Genomic DNA, 11,808 nt, shown 5'->3' with positions numbered 1-11,808 from the left:
TAGTGACAAAATGTTCCCACACATTGAGGCAGCATTAAACGTTTTACCCTTACCACACCTACTAGAAAAAAAAATCAGTGTTGCCTTTCCCAAGAGAGAAATTAACAGTAATTTTATTTTTCTCCTATCATTTGTACTATCCTGAGAAGACTAGCTTGGCTGTGTTTTCTTTGCAGTTTTTACTGAATGGTTCATCTGGGTGACCTTTTAACCCTTTGGTTTGGACGTTATTGGAGATATTCTGCAGGCACCTTAAAGTTAATTGTCATCAAGCTGGATTTTAAGCTCTGTGCCTCTAAATTATAAGCAAAAACTCCACTTATGCTGTACTAACGAGGTCACTAAAACAAGTCCAAAACATGCATGTCTATGGCTAGTGGGGGTTTGGCTTTGTTGGCGTCAATGCTCCCCTAACGGGTCATGGGTTTCAGTAATAAACAATAGATTAAGGGGGTTAACTACATATATCCCATGGGCCTTCACTACAGGAGATATAAGGTACTACAAAGTGAAGATTCTAACTTGGCTAGTCTTTCTTGCAGTTTTTATGACAAGGAGTACTGGGGTAAACGCACATTAGAAAGAGACTTACCAAGCTGGAGAACTGATCTGTGGACCAAGCCCATCAGTCAGGCATTTTTCAGCAAAATGTTTGTAGTCAGTTTTTGTTAAAAAAAAAAAATTCTGGCAAACTATCTAGAAACCTGGTGAAGAAAAATGGCCATAACATTCATTCATGACAGCCTTCTACTCTTGCTCAAGATCTGCTGTCCTGATATGGGATGCCTTGAAGGTGATGCCTGCCTCCTGGACCAAAAACCATGATTCAATGGCCAGCCAGTGAGATCAATAGGAATGTACCACCCCACTTTGCCTAATATTTGCAAGGTGACAAAACAAAAAAAAATATGGGCAAAGTGACTAAGGTACATGGACGGACTAAGTTGTAAACTCTATACATCTACGATTATATACCACATCACTATAAACGTTCTTAGTTAATATACTCAGCATTCCAGGTTTCCAAATGCGTCGCTGGTCTCCAAGTCAGAATTACTGTACAACTTCCATCACCGTGATTAGTCTTTTTTCTCAGTCTGCAGTCTATACAGATTCCCCTGGACCATCGAACCTCCAAACTTCAAGTGAGACTCAAGGTTGGACATATGCCATGTTATTTGCTGGACACTTGGTCCCAATCTGACAATCTACAAGGTTTAGGTTCATATCTGCTAATCACTGACAATTCTTCTCTATACCCCTTCTTGGTCTGTACCAGAATATGTACATGCTAAAACAATCTCCTTCTTGGGAACCACTAGAACTTACTGAAGTGGAATCTGCCTGGGGCTACCATCATTATGGGGCAATGTAGAAATTGGCTCTACCTCCCTTATGCATAACGCCCTGTTCCTCCATAGACTCCAGAGATGGAGCTTGCCCCATGAGAGAAATATGATAAAACATACAACTGAAAATCTCCCACCACTTGGAATGCGATAAAACAAGGGGAAAGCAAGAAGTACAGTTGTGTACACTTACCATAAATGTAGATGTTACTGAGTATTCACTGTTGCAGTCATTACATTTGGGTTATCCTGCCAGGGGGAGCCCTCAGACGGCCCGAATACCTGAGGCTTAGTATTTCTGCATCAGCTGCTGTCGCTCAGCCAACGCCATTACATGAGTTTTTCTTGCCTTGTCAGGAGCCCCCCAAATAGGGAGCTAGGTTATGGTGGAAGAACACCACCAGTAGAAAGTAAATACCAAAAAATCCCTGTAAGGAGAGAGGAAGACTGACAGACAAGAGGGAAGGAAACCAAGACTGCAACACTGAATAAACTAACATCTACATTTATTGTAAGTGTACACAACTGTACTATGTTCTTTGTTTCATTGTTGCAGTCATCACATTTGGATTGATTCCCAAAGCTGAAAAAAAGGGTGGAGGCAGTCAAGAAGACTGTGGACTGGCAAGGATGCCCTGCAAGACTGCGGTGGCAGCGCCTGCCCTGGATTTGGAGAAGACATGTAGGTGGCAATGCCTGGTGAAGGTATTAACAGATGTCCATGTTGCAGCCTTCCCAGGTGTCCCTGGTGAGGACCCGTCTGAGAAAGGCTGCAGAGGTGGAGGTTGCTCTGGTGGAATGTGTCCTGAACACCTTTGGGGTGGTTTCCCCTGTTGTCTGTAGCAGAAATGGATGCAATGTGCTACCAATTTGGAGAACGTTTGGATATGGCCTTGCCCTCTTGCTCCTGCTGCGAAGCTCACTAGCATTTGATCAGTTTGAAAGATGTAGTCCTGTCCATATAGAATCTGAGCTGTCGGTGCACAACTAGAGTGCGCAGAATCCTTTCCCCTTGTTTTGTGGGTTAGGGATAAAGGTGGGCAAATTTATGGATTGGTTGAGAGTCACACTGAACACCACTTTAGGCATGAAAGATGGGTTAGTCCTGAGTGAGACTCTCAACATGGAAAATGATGAAGGGCTCTACAGCCATGAGTGCTTGTAGTTCTGATGCTCTTTTAGCTGAAGTGATGGCCAGTAATGCGAATAGCACGCTGTGCTAATGCGTCCGTCTCTAGTGTCATAACATAGTTAGGTAGGGGTTTGAATCCAGCAGGTGGCAAGTGTGTGTGAAGGGGGGGTAAGTGTGTGTGTAAGTGTATATGAAAGAAACATCCCTTTTTGGGAGGGTGGCCTAATGGTTAAGGTGCTTGCCTTATAAACACAAGGTGCAGGGTTTGATTCTCACAAGGGATAATTGGCTAGGCTTAAAATGGCTCATAAGAGCAGTTAGCTTAGTACTAACCTATGAACCTATGAACCTATGAAGAAGCAAAGCTGTTTTCCAAGAGAGAAATTTTAACTCTGCTGAAGCTGCAGGTTCAAAGAGGGGTAGGGTGAACTTTTCCAACACAAAGCTACTGTCTCAAGATGGGATAGGAGCTCTTCTGCATGGCCTTCAGTTGTTAGCCCCCTCTTAGGAACAGTTTGATGAGAGGGTGAGAGAAGAGAGGAGGCTCTGTGCTGTAAAGAGCAGCGATGGCAGAGGCATGCATTTTAACAGAAGAGAAGGATAGACTGCTGTGTAGGTTTGCCAGGTAACCCAAGATGAGAGGTAGGGAGGGCTGCACCATTCCAGCTCCCTTAGCCTGGATCCAGGTGCAAAATTTTTTCCACTTATCAGCATAGGATTTCCTAGTGCTGGGGTGTCTGGCCTCTCGTATAACATATAGGACTTGTTTCTTTAGGCTGGCAGCTTGAGGGGTGGTCAGGGAATAAGGCAGGCTGTCAGGTTGAGGGTCTGCAATTGGATACATGAATTCTCCATTACCCTGGGTCAGGCGTGTTGGGATCTGAGGTAGGTGCCATGATAGCAGGGTTGACGGCTGTGCAGCAGTGGGTACCAGAGCTGATGAGGCCAGTCTACACAATCAGGATCACCCTCTGTTTTTCCTCACTTATTTTGAGCAGTACCCTTGATATGAGGGATAGAGAAGGAAATACATAGACAGAGAGGTTTAACCACTGGAAGGATAGAGCATCCACTTTTCAGGCCTTGCTGTGAGGCTCCCTGGTGCAGAATATTTTGTGCTGACTGGAGTGGGAGGCAAAGGGGTCGACCTTCAGGGTGCCCCATTTCTGGGTTACAAGGGTGAAGGTTCTGTGGTCTAGCTGCCACTCATGTGGGACTAGCAGGTTTCTGCTTAAGGTGTCTGTCAGAGTTTAGAGAGTCTGGCTGGAATTGTGCTAGCAGGTGTAGTTGCATGGCTGAGGCTGTGTATCAAAGAATCATGGCGAGCCTGCAGACAGGATAAGAGTGAGTCCATCCCTGTTTGATATACCACATCACTGTGATGTCTGCTTTGATCACTAGAGGCCCCGGGGAGAGTAGGGGTCTGAAAGCTGTTAGGGCATGCTGAACAGCTGGCATCTCTTTTTGGCTGATATGCAGATATATTAGATTTGGGCTCCAATGGCCCTGAATGCACCTGCCATCCAGGTTTGCACACCAGGTATACTCTGATGCGTTTGTGATGAAGGTCTAGGCAGCGTGGGGGTGTGAGAAGGGTAGTCCCTTGTTGTGGTTGAATCTGCTGTCCACCAAAGAAAATCTTTCCTTAGACAGGGTATCATAGGTATGATAGTTTCCAGGTCTTGAGTGTGTTGAAACCAAAGGCTTTTTAAGTACCTTTGTAGTTTCCTCATATGCAGTCTGGCATATGGAATGAGTAGAATGCAGGAGGCCATGAACCCTAGAGCTTGCAGGATTTTCCTTGCAGATAACTGGGTTTTGGTGGCTAGTTGAGAGAAGTAGCCTGTCAGGTAGGCTTGTTTCTATGGAGTAAGGAATGCCATCTGAGATGCTGTGTCCAGGCTTGCCCCCAGGAATACAATTTTTTGTGTGGGGACTAGTTTTGTTTTCATGGATAGTATACCCCACGGAGGTCAGTAGGTCCTTTACAAAGGTCAAGTGCTGCAACAGCTTTTCCTGTCTGAATCAGGCAATCGTCTAAGTAGGGGTAAATTTGAATATTTCTTTGTCTGCAAAAAGCAATGGCTGGAGCCAGACATTTTGTGAAAACGCTGGGAGGAGTGGATAAGCCAAAGGGAAGCACAGAGAATGGAAAGTGCATAGATCCTTGCCTGAAATGTAGATGTTTCCTGCAAGATTCCCTGATTGGGATGTGTAGGTAGGTCTCTTAGGTCTAGGATGGCTAATCAAGGATCCATGGAAAGCATAGGAAAAAGCTGCTGGAGAGAGCATTTTGAATTAATGGCATCACCAGAAAGGTGTTTAGAATGGATAGATGGAGGACTTGGTGCCAGGTACCCTCTTTTCTGGGTACCAGGAAGAGTCTGGAATTGAAACCTTGGCCTATCTGGTCTGCAGGAACATGCTGTATTGCCCTCATGGAGAGCAGGGAATGAACTTGCTTTCTGGCCTCTGCCCACTGGTTTGGAGGACGATCTCAGAACCCTTCTGGGGTTGGCAGAGTGTGGAAATGAAATTTGTATACCTGGGACACTGTTGAGGACCCAGTCGTTGGTAATAGAGGCCTAGTTGTTTGCATGGCAGGAGAGCTTTCCTCACAGGGGCACAAGCAGATGAGCAGAGGCAAGGGGTGGAGGTGTAAAGTCATTGTGAGTTCTTAGCATAAGGGGGTGGCTTAGCACCCCCTGTTTTTGAAGGGGAGGAACTCCATTGCTTAGATCTCTGCATTCCCTGGGATTGCTGTCTGGGGGAGTCTGCTTCCCCTGGGTCTTTGCTAAGCTGGCCTGGAGGGGGCCAGAAAGAACCAGTGCTTGGAAGGGCAATGCCTAATGAACCTCAGAGGCTGGACTTGTGAAAACTGTCTGCATAGATTTAGCTTTTACTTCCATCTTTTTAAAGACCTCTTCTGGCTTGGTGCCAAAAAAAACTCTTTGTTCAATGGTGCGTCCAATAATTTTGATTTGATATGGTCTGGCAAGGTCTGTTCCTTAAGCCAAGCATGCCTTCTACGTAGTGACTGCTGCCCTGCAAGATGCTTCTAGGGTGTCAAAGCCACATTGCAAGGTATGCTTAGTAACTTGGCTTGCAGAATGCATAAGCTCTTGTAATTCTTTACTTTCTGCACAAGCAGGACAGGAAGATATTTTTTGTTTGAGGAGTTCCATGGTATGCTGCTGATATTTCAGCATGTGGAACTGACAATTTAGTGCTCTAATATCAAGAGTTACAGAGGTGTAATACTTTACCACATCTGTCTAAAGCTCAGGAATTCCTGACTGAGGGGGTGGGATTCTTAGCTGAGGAGATGACCTCTGGGTCAGCAGAAGGATTTTTTTAATAGGAATTTGTGAAAGTCAGGGATGATTCCCAAAGCAGAAAAATGGGTGGAGGCAGTCAAGAAGAGTTTGGGCTGGCTAGTATGCACTGCAAGACTGCTGTTACAAAACCTGCCCTGGATTTGGAAAAGATAGGTAGGTGGTAATGCTTGGTGAAGGTGTGTACAGAACTCCAGGTAGCAGCTTCCAGAATGTCCCTGATAGGGACTCAAATGAGGAATGTTGTAGAGGTAGAGTTTGCCCTAGTGGAATGCGTTCTGACTCGCTGAGGGGTTTCTCATGGTGTTTGTAGCAGAAATGGATATGGTGTGCTATCCATTTGGAAATTGTTTTGAAATGGCCTTGCCCTCTGCCCCTGGTGCAAAACTGACTAGTAACTGGTCAGATTTCCTGAAGGCTTTAGTCTTAATCCAGGTAGAATCTGAGCTGCCTGTGCACATCCAAGGAGTGCAGGATCCTTTCCCCTTTATTGTGAGGATTAGGGAAGAAGGTTGGCAAATGGATAGATTGGTTGAGAGCCACACTGAACATCACTTTTGGCATAAAGCAAGGGTTAAGACCTGAGGGAGACCCTGTCAGCATGAAAAATAATGAAGGGTTCCACACCCTTAAGTGCTTGTAGCTCACTCTTCTAGCTGAAGTGATGGCCAGAAGCAAGGCTGTTTTCCAAGAGAGGAATTTTAACTCTGCTGACGCTGCAAGCTCAAAGGGGGGTAGTGTGAGCTGTTCCAGTACAAAGTTAAGGTTACAAGCAGGGGTGGGTGCTCTCCTTGGTGGCCTTAGGTTGTTTGCCCCTCTCAGGAAATGCTTGAGAGGGTGAGAAGAGAGGTGGCTCAGTGTTGTAATGAGCCAAGATGGCAGAGGCATGGATCTTAATGGAGGAGAAAGTTAGGCCTCTGTGGACTAGATCTGCTAAGTAATCCAGGATTAGAGGGAAGGAGGGCAGTGCTGTGTCCACTTCTTTAGACTGAATCCAGGAACAAAACCTTTTCCACTTAGCATAGGATTTCCTTATACTGGGTCTTCTGGCTTCAAGAATGACGTCCAGCACCCGCTTTGCTCAGGCTGGTCAATGGGGGAGAATTCAAGGAATAAGCCAGGCTGCAATATTCAGGGTTTGCAGTTGCAGATGCAGGATCTGTCTCTCCTGCTGGGTGAGGAGGGTTGGGATCTGGGATATGTGCCAGGATGGCACCGGTGATGGGCTGCACCATAGTGGGTACCAGTACTGGCGTGTCCAGGGCAATCAGGGTTGCCCTTGGTTTGTCCTGTCTTGAGTAATATTCTTGAGAAGAGGCAGTGGGGGAAATGCATATATTGAGAGGTTTACCCACTGGAATTATAAGGCATCCACTTTCCAGACCCTGCTGTGGTATGTCCTGGTGCAGAATTTGCTGAGCTGGTGATTGTAGGGGGAGGCAAAAAGGTCCACCTCTGGGGTCCATTTACCTCTCTTGTGGGTCTAGTAGATTTCTGCTCAAGTCTGTCAGAGTGTTTTGTTTGCTGGCAGGAACTGAGCTTGCAGATGAATCTGCATGTCCAAGGCAGTCTTCCACAGGGCCATGGCTAGCCTTCAGAGTGGGCTCCCCCCTGCTTGTTGACGTACCACAACTGTGGTGCTGTCTGTTTTTATTAGCAGGGGTCCTGGTGAGTAGGGATTTGAAAGCTGTCAGAGCATGCTGAACAGCTAGCATCTCTTTGGTTGATGTGCAGATGAATTTGACTTTGGCTTCAGTGGCCCTGAATGCACATGTCCAGATGTGCCCCCAGGCATAGTCTGATGCGTCTGTGGTTAGGGTCTGGCCGGCATGGGGATGAGTAAAGGCAAGTCCCTTGTCGTGGTTGCATGCTGCTGCCCACCAAAGAAACTGTCCTTACACAAGGTATGACTGTTTCCAGATCCTGAGAATGTTGGCACCAAAGACCAAGTACCACTGAAGTTTCCTCATATGGAATTAGTAGAATGCAAGTGGCCATGAACCCTAGGGCCTGTAGGATTTTCCTTGCGGATAGCTGGGATCTGGAGGCCATTTGAGTGAAGTAGCCAGTCAGATAAGCTTGTTTCTCTGGAGTAAGGAATGCCATCTGGGATGCTGTGTCAAAGCTTGCTCCCAGGAATACAATCTTTTGATTGGGGACTAGTTTTGATTTCTTTTCATTGATGGTGTACCCCAGGGAGGTTAGAAGGTTCTTTACAAATAGATCCAGCCTACCAGGAAGATAGTGCAACCAAACAAAATTATGACCGGACTTCCAGATGAAAAGCAATAAACTCGAATGACAAAAAATAATAATGTTGATATAAATCCATTCAAGCGCTTTCGCCTCCGCATTCGGAGACATTATCAAGCTAGAGAGTAGTTAATACAATAGTCCATTTTAAATAACCCACACCCATAACCTGGACCAATCAACACACTACACTCCTGAATAATCATGAGCATATAACCTTCATAATCAACACCCAATCACTACATATTTAAACACACTGTATGTCATGTAAAATAATGTACGAGCACCAAATATATATATAAAAAATCTCCTTTTCTGATAAGAAGTTTCTAAAAAAGCTTAATTACCAATTAAATAAAATATAAATGGTTTAAAAATAATAGTACATAACATATGACAAACTCACTCCTAAAGGACAATTAACCAGAACCACAGTCTACCACTGTGTAGATCGATAAATATAACATAATACATATATATACATACATACATACACACACACATATGCATAAACATAGGTGCTCATACATTCTTTTACATGACAAAGAATGTTTAAATATGTGATTGGGCACTGATTATGATGGTTATATGCTCATGATTATTCATGAGTGTAGTGTGCTGACTAGTGCAGTTTGTGGGTGTGGTTTATTTAAAATGGACTGTTGTATTAACTACTCTATCTTGATAAATTCTCCGAATGCGGAGAAGAAAGTGCTTGAGTGGATTTACATCAACATTTTTATTCTTTTGTCATTAAAGAGTTTATTGCTTTTCATCTGGAAGTCCAGTCATAATTTTGTTTGGTGCACTATCTTCCTGTTTTGCTGAATCTGTTTTTAGGAGTTTGTTCATTTTCTTTTTATTTTTTAGGTTCTTTAGAAATGTCTGGTGCTGCAACAGCTTTTCCTGTCTGCCTGAATCAGGCAATCGTCCAAGTAAGGGTAAATTTGAATCTTTGTCTGCAATGGCTGGAGCCAGGCATTTTGTGCAGACTCTGGGAGCAGTGGATAAGCCAAAGGGAAGTGCAGAAAACTGATAATGCATAGCCCCTGCCCTGAAATGTAGGTATTTTCTGCACGAGTCTCTGATGGGGGTGTGCAGATAGGCTTCTTTAAAGTCAAGGGTGGCTAACCAGGCATCTTTGGACAGCACAGGAAGAAGCTGCTGAAGGGTGAGCATTTTGAATTTAGGTACCAACAGGAAGGTGTTTAGAATAGAAAGATTTAGAATTGGGTGCCAAGTGCCCTCTTTTCTGGGTACCAGAAAGTCTGGAATAAAACCCTTGACCTACTTGTTCTGCAGGAAAAGGTTGAATTGCCCTTATGGAGAGCAGGAATTTAACTTGGTTTTGTGCCTCTGCCCACTGGTTTGGAGGAAGGTCTGGGAACCCTTTTGGGGTTGGCAGTGAGTGGAAGTAAAATTCATACCCCTGGGACACAATGTTGAGGACCCATCAGTCTTTGGTGATGAAAGCTCCAGTTTTTTTGAATGATGGGCAAGTTTTCCTTCTAGGGGCACGAACAATTGGACAGAGGTGAAGAGTGGAGTTGATAAGTCATTGTGAATTATTTCCTTAAGGGGTGGCTTAGCACTCCCTCATTTAGAAGTGGAGGCACTCTACTGCTTAGATCTCTGCATACCCCAAGACTGAAATCTGGGGGGGGTCTGTTTCCCCTGGGTCTAGTTTGAGATGACGTTAAGGGGGCTAGAAAGGCCCAATACTTTGAGGGGCAATTCCTACTGAATCATGGAGGCTGCAGTTGCAAAAGATGTTTAACTGGCTTTTTCTTCCATCTTTTTTAGAACCTCTTCTGCTTTGGTGCCAGACTGTCCTTGTTCAAAGGAGCGTCTAGTAATTTTGATTTGACATTGTCTGGCATTGTCTGTTCCTTATGCCAAGCATGCCTTCAGTACAGAACCAGTGACTGCTGCCCTGCAAGAAGCTTCTAGGGCGTCAAAGCCACACTGCAAGGTATGCTTGCTGACTTTGGCTTGCAGAATGCAAAAGCTCTTGTAATTCTTTATTTTCTGTACAGTCTAACGGTAGATCATTTTTGCTAAGTAAGTTTCATAATATGCTGCTGGCATTTCAGCATGTGAAACTGGCAATTCAATGCCCTAATGGTGAGAGTTACAGATGTATACTTTTTTACCCCGTCTAAAGCTCGGAAATCCCAGTCCGAATGGGTGGGATTCTTAGCTGTAGTTGCTTTTATACCTTTAGGTCCCTGAGAAATTACCTCTGGGTTAGCAGTAGGATTTTAGAAAAGAAATTTGAGAGTCCGGAACTCTGTAGTACCCATCTGGTTTCCTTGGAGTAGGGAGTAAAGTAACAGGAGTTAGACTGGATTCCATAAAGACATCATCCACAACATCCAGAACAGGAGGGATTGCTAAAGGTCTATGTGGAGGTAAATCTAAAAATTCTGAGTCTTTTTGGGCAGAGGATAATCCTGGCATTCCCACTGGAAATGCTCTCAAAGTATGAAGGACTTCACCAAAAGAAAAATCTACTGGAGGGAAAGCAGAGGGAATGGATTCCTCTGCATCCGAATCCTCATAAGCAGATAAAGGCATGTCTTCATAACCAAAAACCTCAGAGTCTGACTCTTGGTCAGTCAAAGCTGCTAGGGACATGTCTCTCTCTCTTACGGGGGAAGGCTGGCTTCTCCTAATCAGGTCTTCTGCCATTTTAAAGCATTTGATTTTGTGGCAAGGAAGCTGGTGCTCGAGTTTGGGTCGTTTTTTTAGGCGCAGCTCGTACTCTGTCTTAGAAACTCAGTAGTTTTAGACAGAACTGAAGATGCGAAAGTAGTTGGTTTGTGTCGTATATTAGTAATGCGAAGAACTTCCTTGGAAGCCAGTGCCTGCACAGCGGCTCCGTACCCATCCAAGGTAGAGACATCTACAGGTTCTGTAGTCAAGAGTCATGCGGCATACTGGACTCCAAACAGGTCTCTGTAGCGGCCTGCAAATCCATAGAAGCGGGCATCAGGGGCTGCGAAAGCACCTCACTGAGTACCAGCGAACTGTCGACTAGCTTAAACAGAAGCATAGTCTGCAGTTTTGGACCTGTGCGGTCTTTATCCTTACTTTTTTTGGAAAATAGGTAGTCAGATGGGTTACGGAAGCCATTTCGGAATACAGAGAGAGAGAGCAAAAGTATTTAGCGAAAATAAGGGCCCGCCGAATAGTTCGGGCATTGAACAAGGCACAAAACCGACAGCGAGGTACGTCGTGGTCTGGGACTAAACAGTTGACACAGTAAGAATGGAAATTCGGTGTGGTACTTGCTTTCCACAGGTGAGGCAATTGTTAACTTTTTCTGACATTGGTTAGAGCAAGAAAAAAGGATCCCCAATGAGGTACTTTGCTTTAGAAGACTTCAGGATGATTTGACTCAGAAAAGAACACTCAGGTAGTGACCGACTGGCACTCATGCGAAAGTACAGTTTTGTACCTACCATAAATGTAGATGTTAGAGTGTAGACACTGCTGCAGTCATTACACTTGGGTTATCCTGCAGTCAGGCGGTTCCCCAGCCAGCCTGAGTTCCAAAGTCTTGGTCCAGCGTCAGTTGCTGTCGCCTCCTCCCTGACGTCAGTGTGACAGGGGTATACAAGATGCAGCCGACGCCATTTTCTTCAGTTTTTCTTGCCCCAGATGTCAGGTGCCCCCAAATAGGTAGGCAATTCAAATTGCTAATAAAACATACATAAGAAAAGCAAACATACTTTCA

The sequence above is a fragment of the Protopterus annectens genome, chromosome 13.part0 (genome assembly GCF_019279795.1).
Source record: "Protopterus annectens isolate FY-2018-M chromosome 13.part0, PAN1.0, whole genome shotgun sequence".
NCBI classification, from domain to species: domain Eukaryota; kingdom Metazoa; phylum Chordata; order Ceratodontiformes; family Protopteridae; genus Protopterus; species Protopterus annectens.
The sequence above is the reverse complement of the archived record's forward strand: the minus strand, read 5'-3'. Positions refer to the sequence as shown.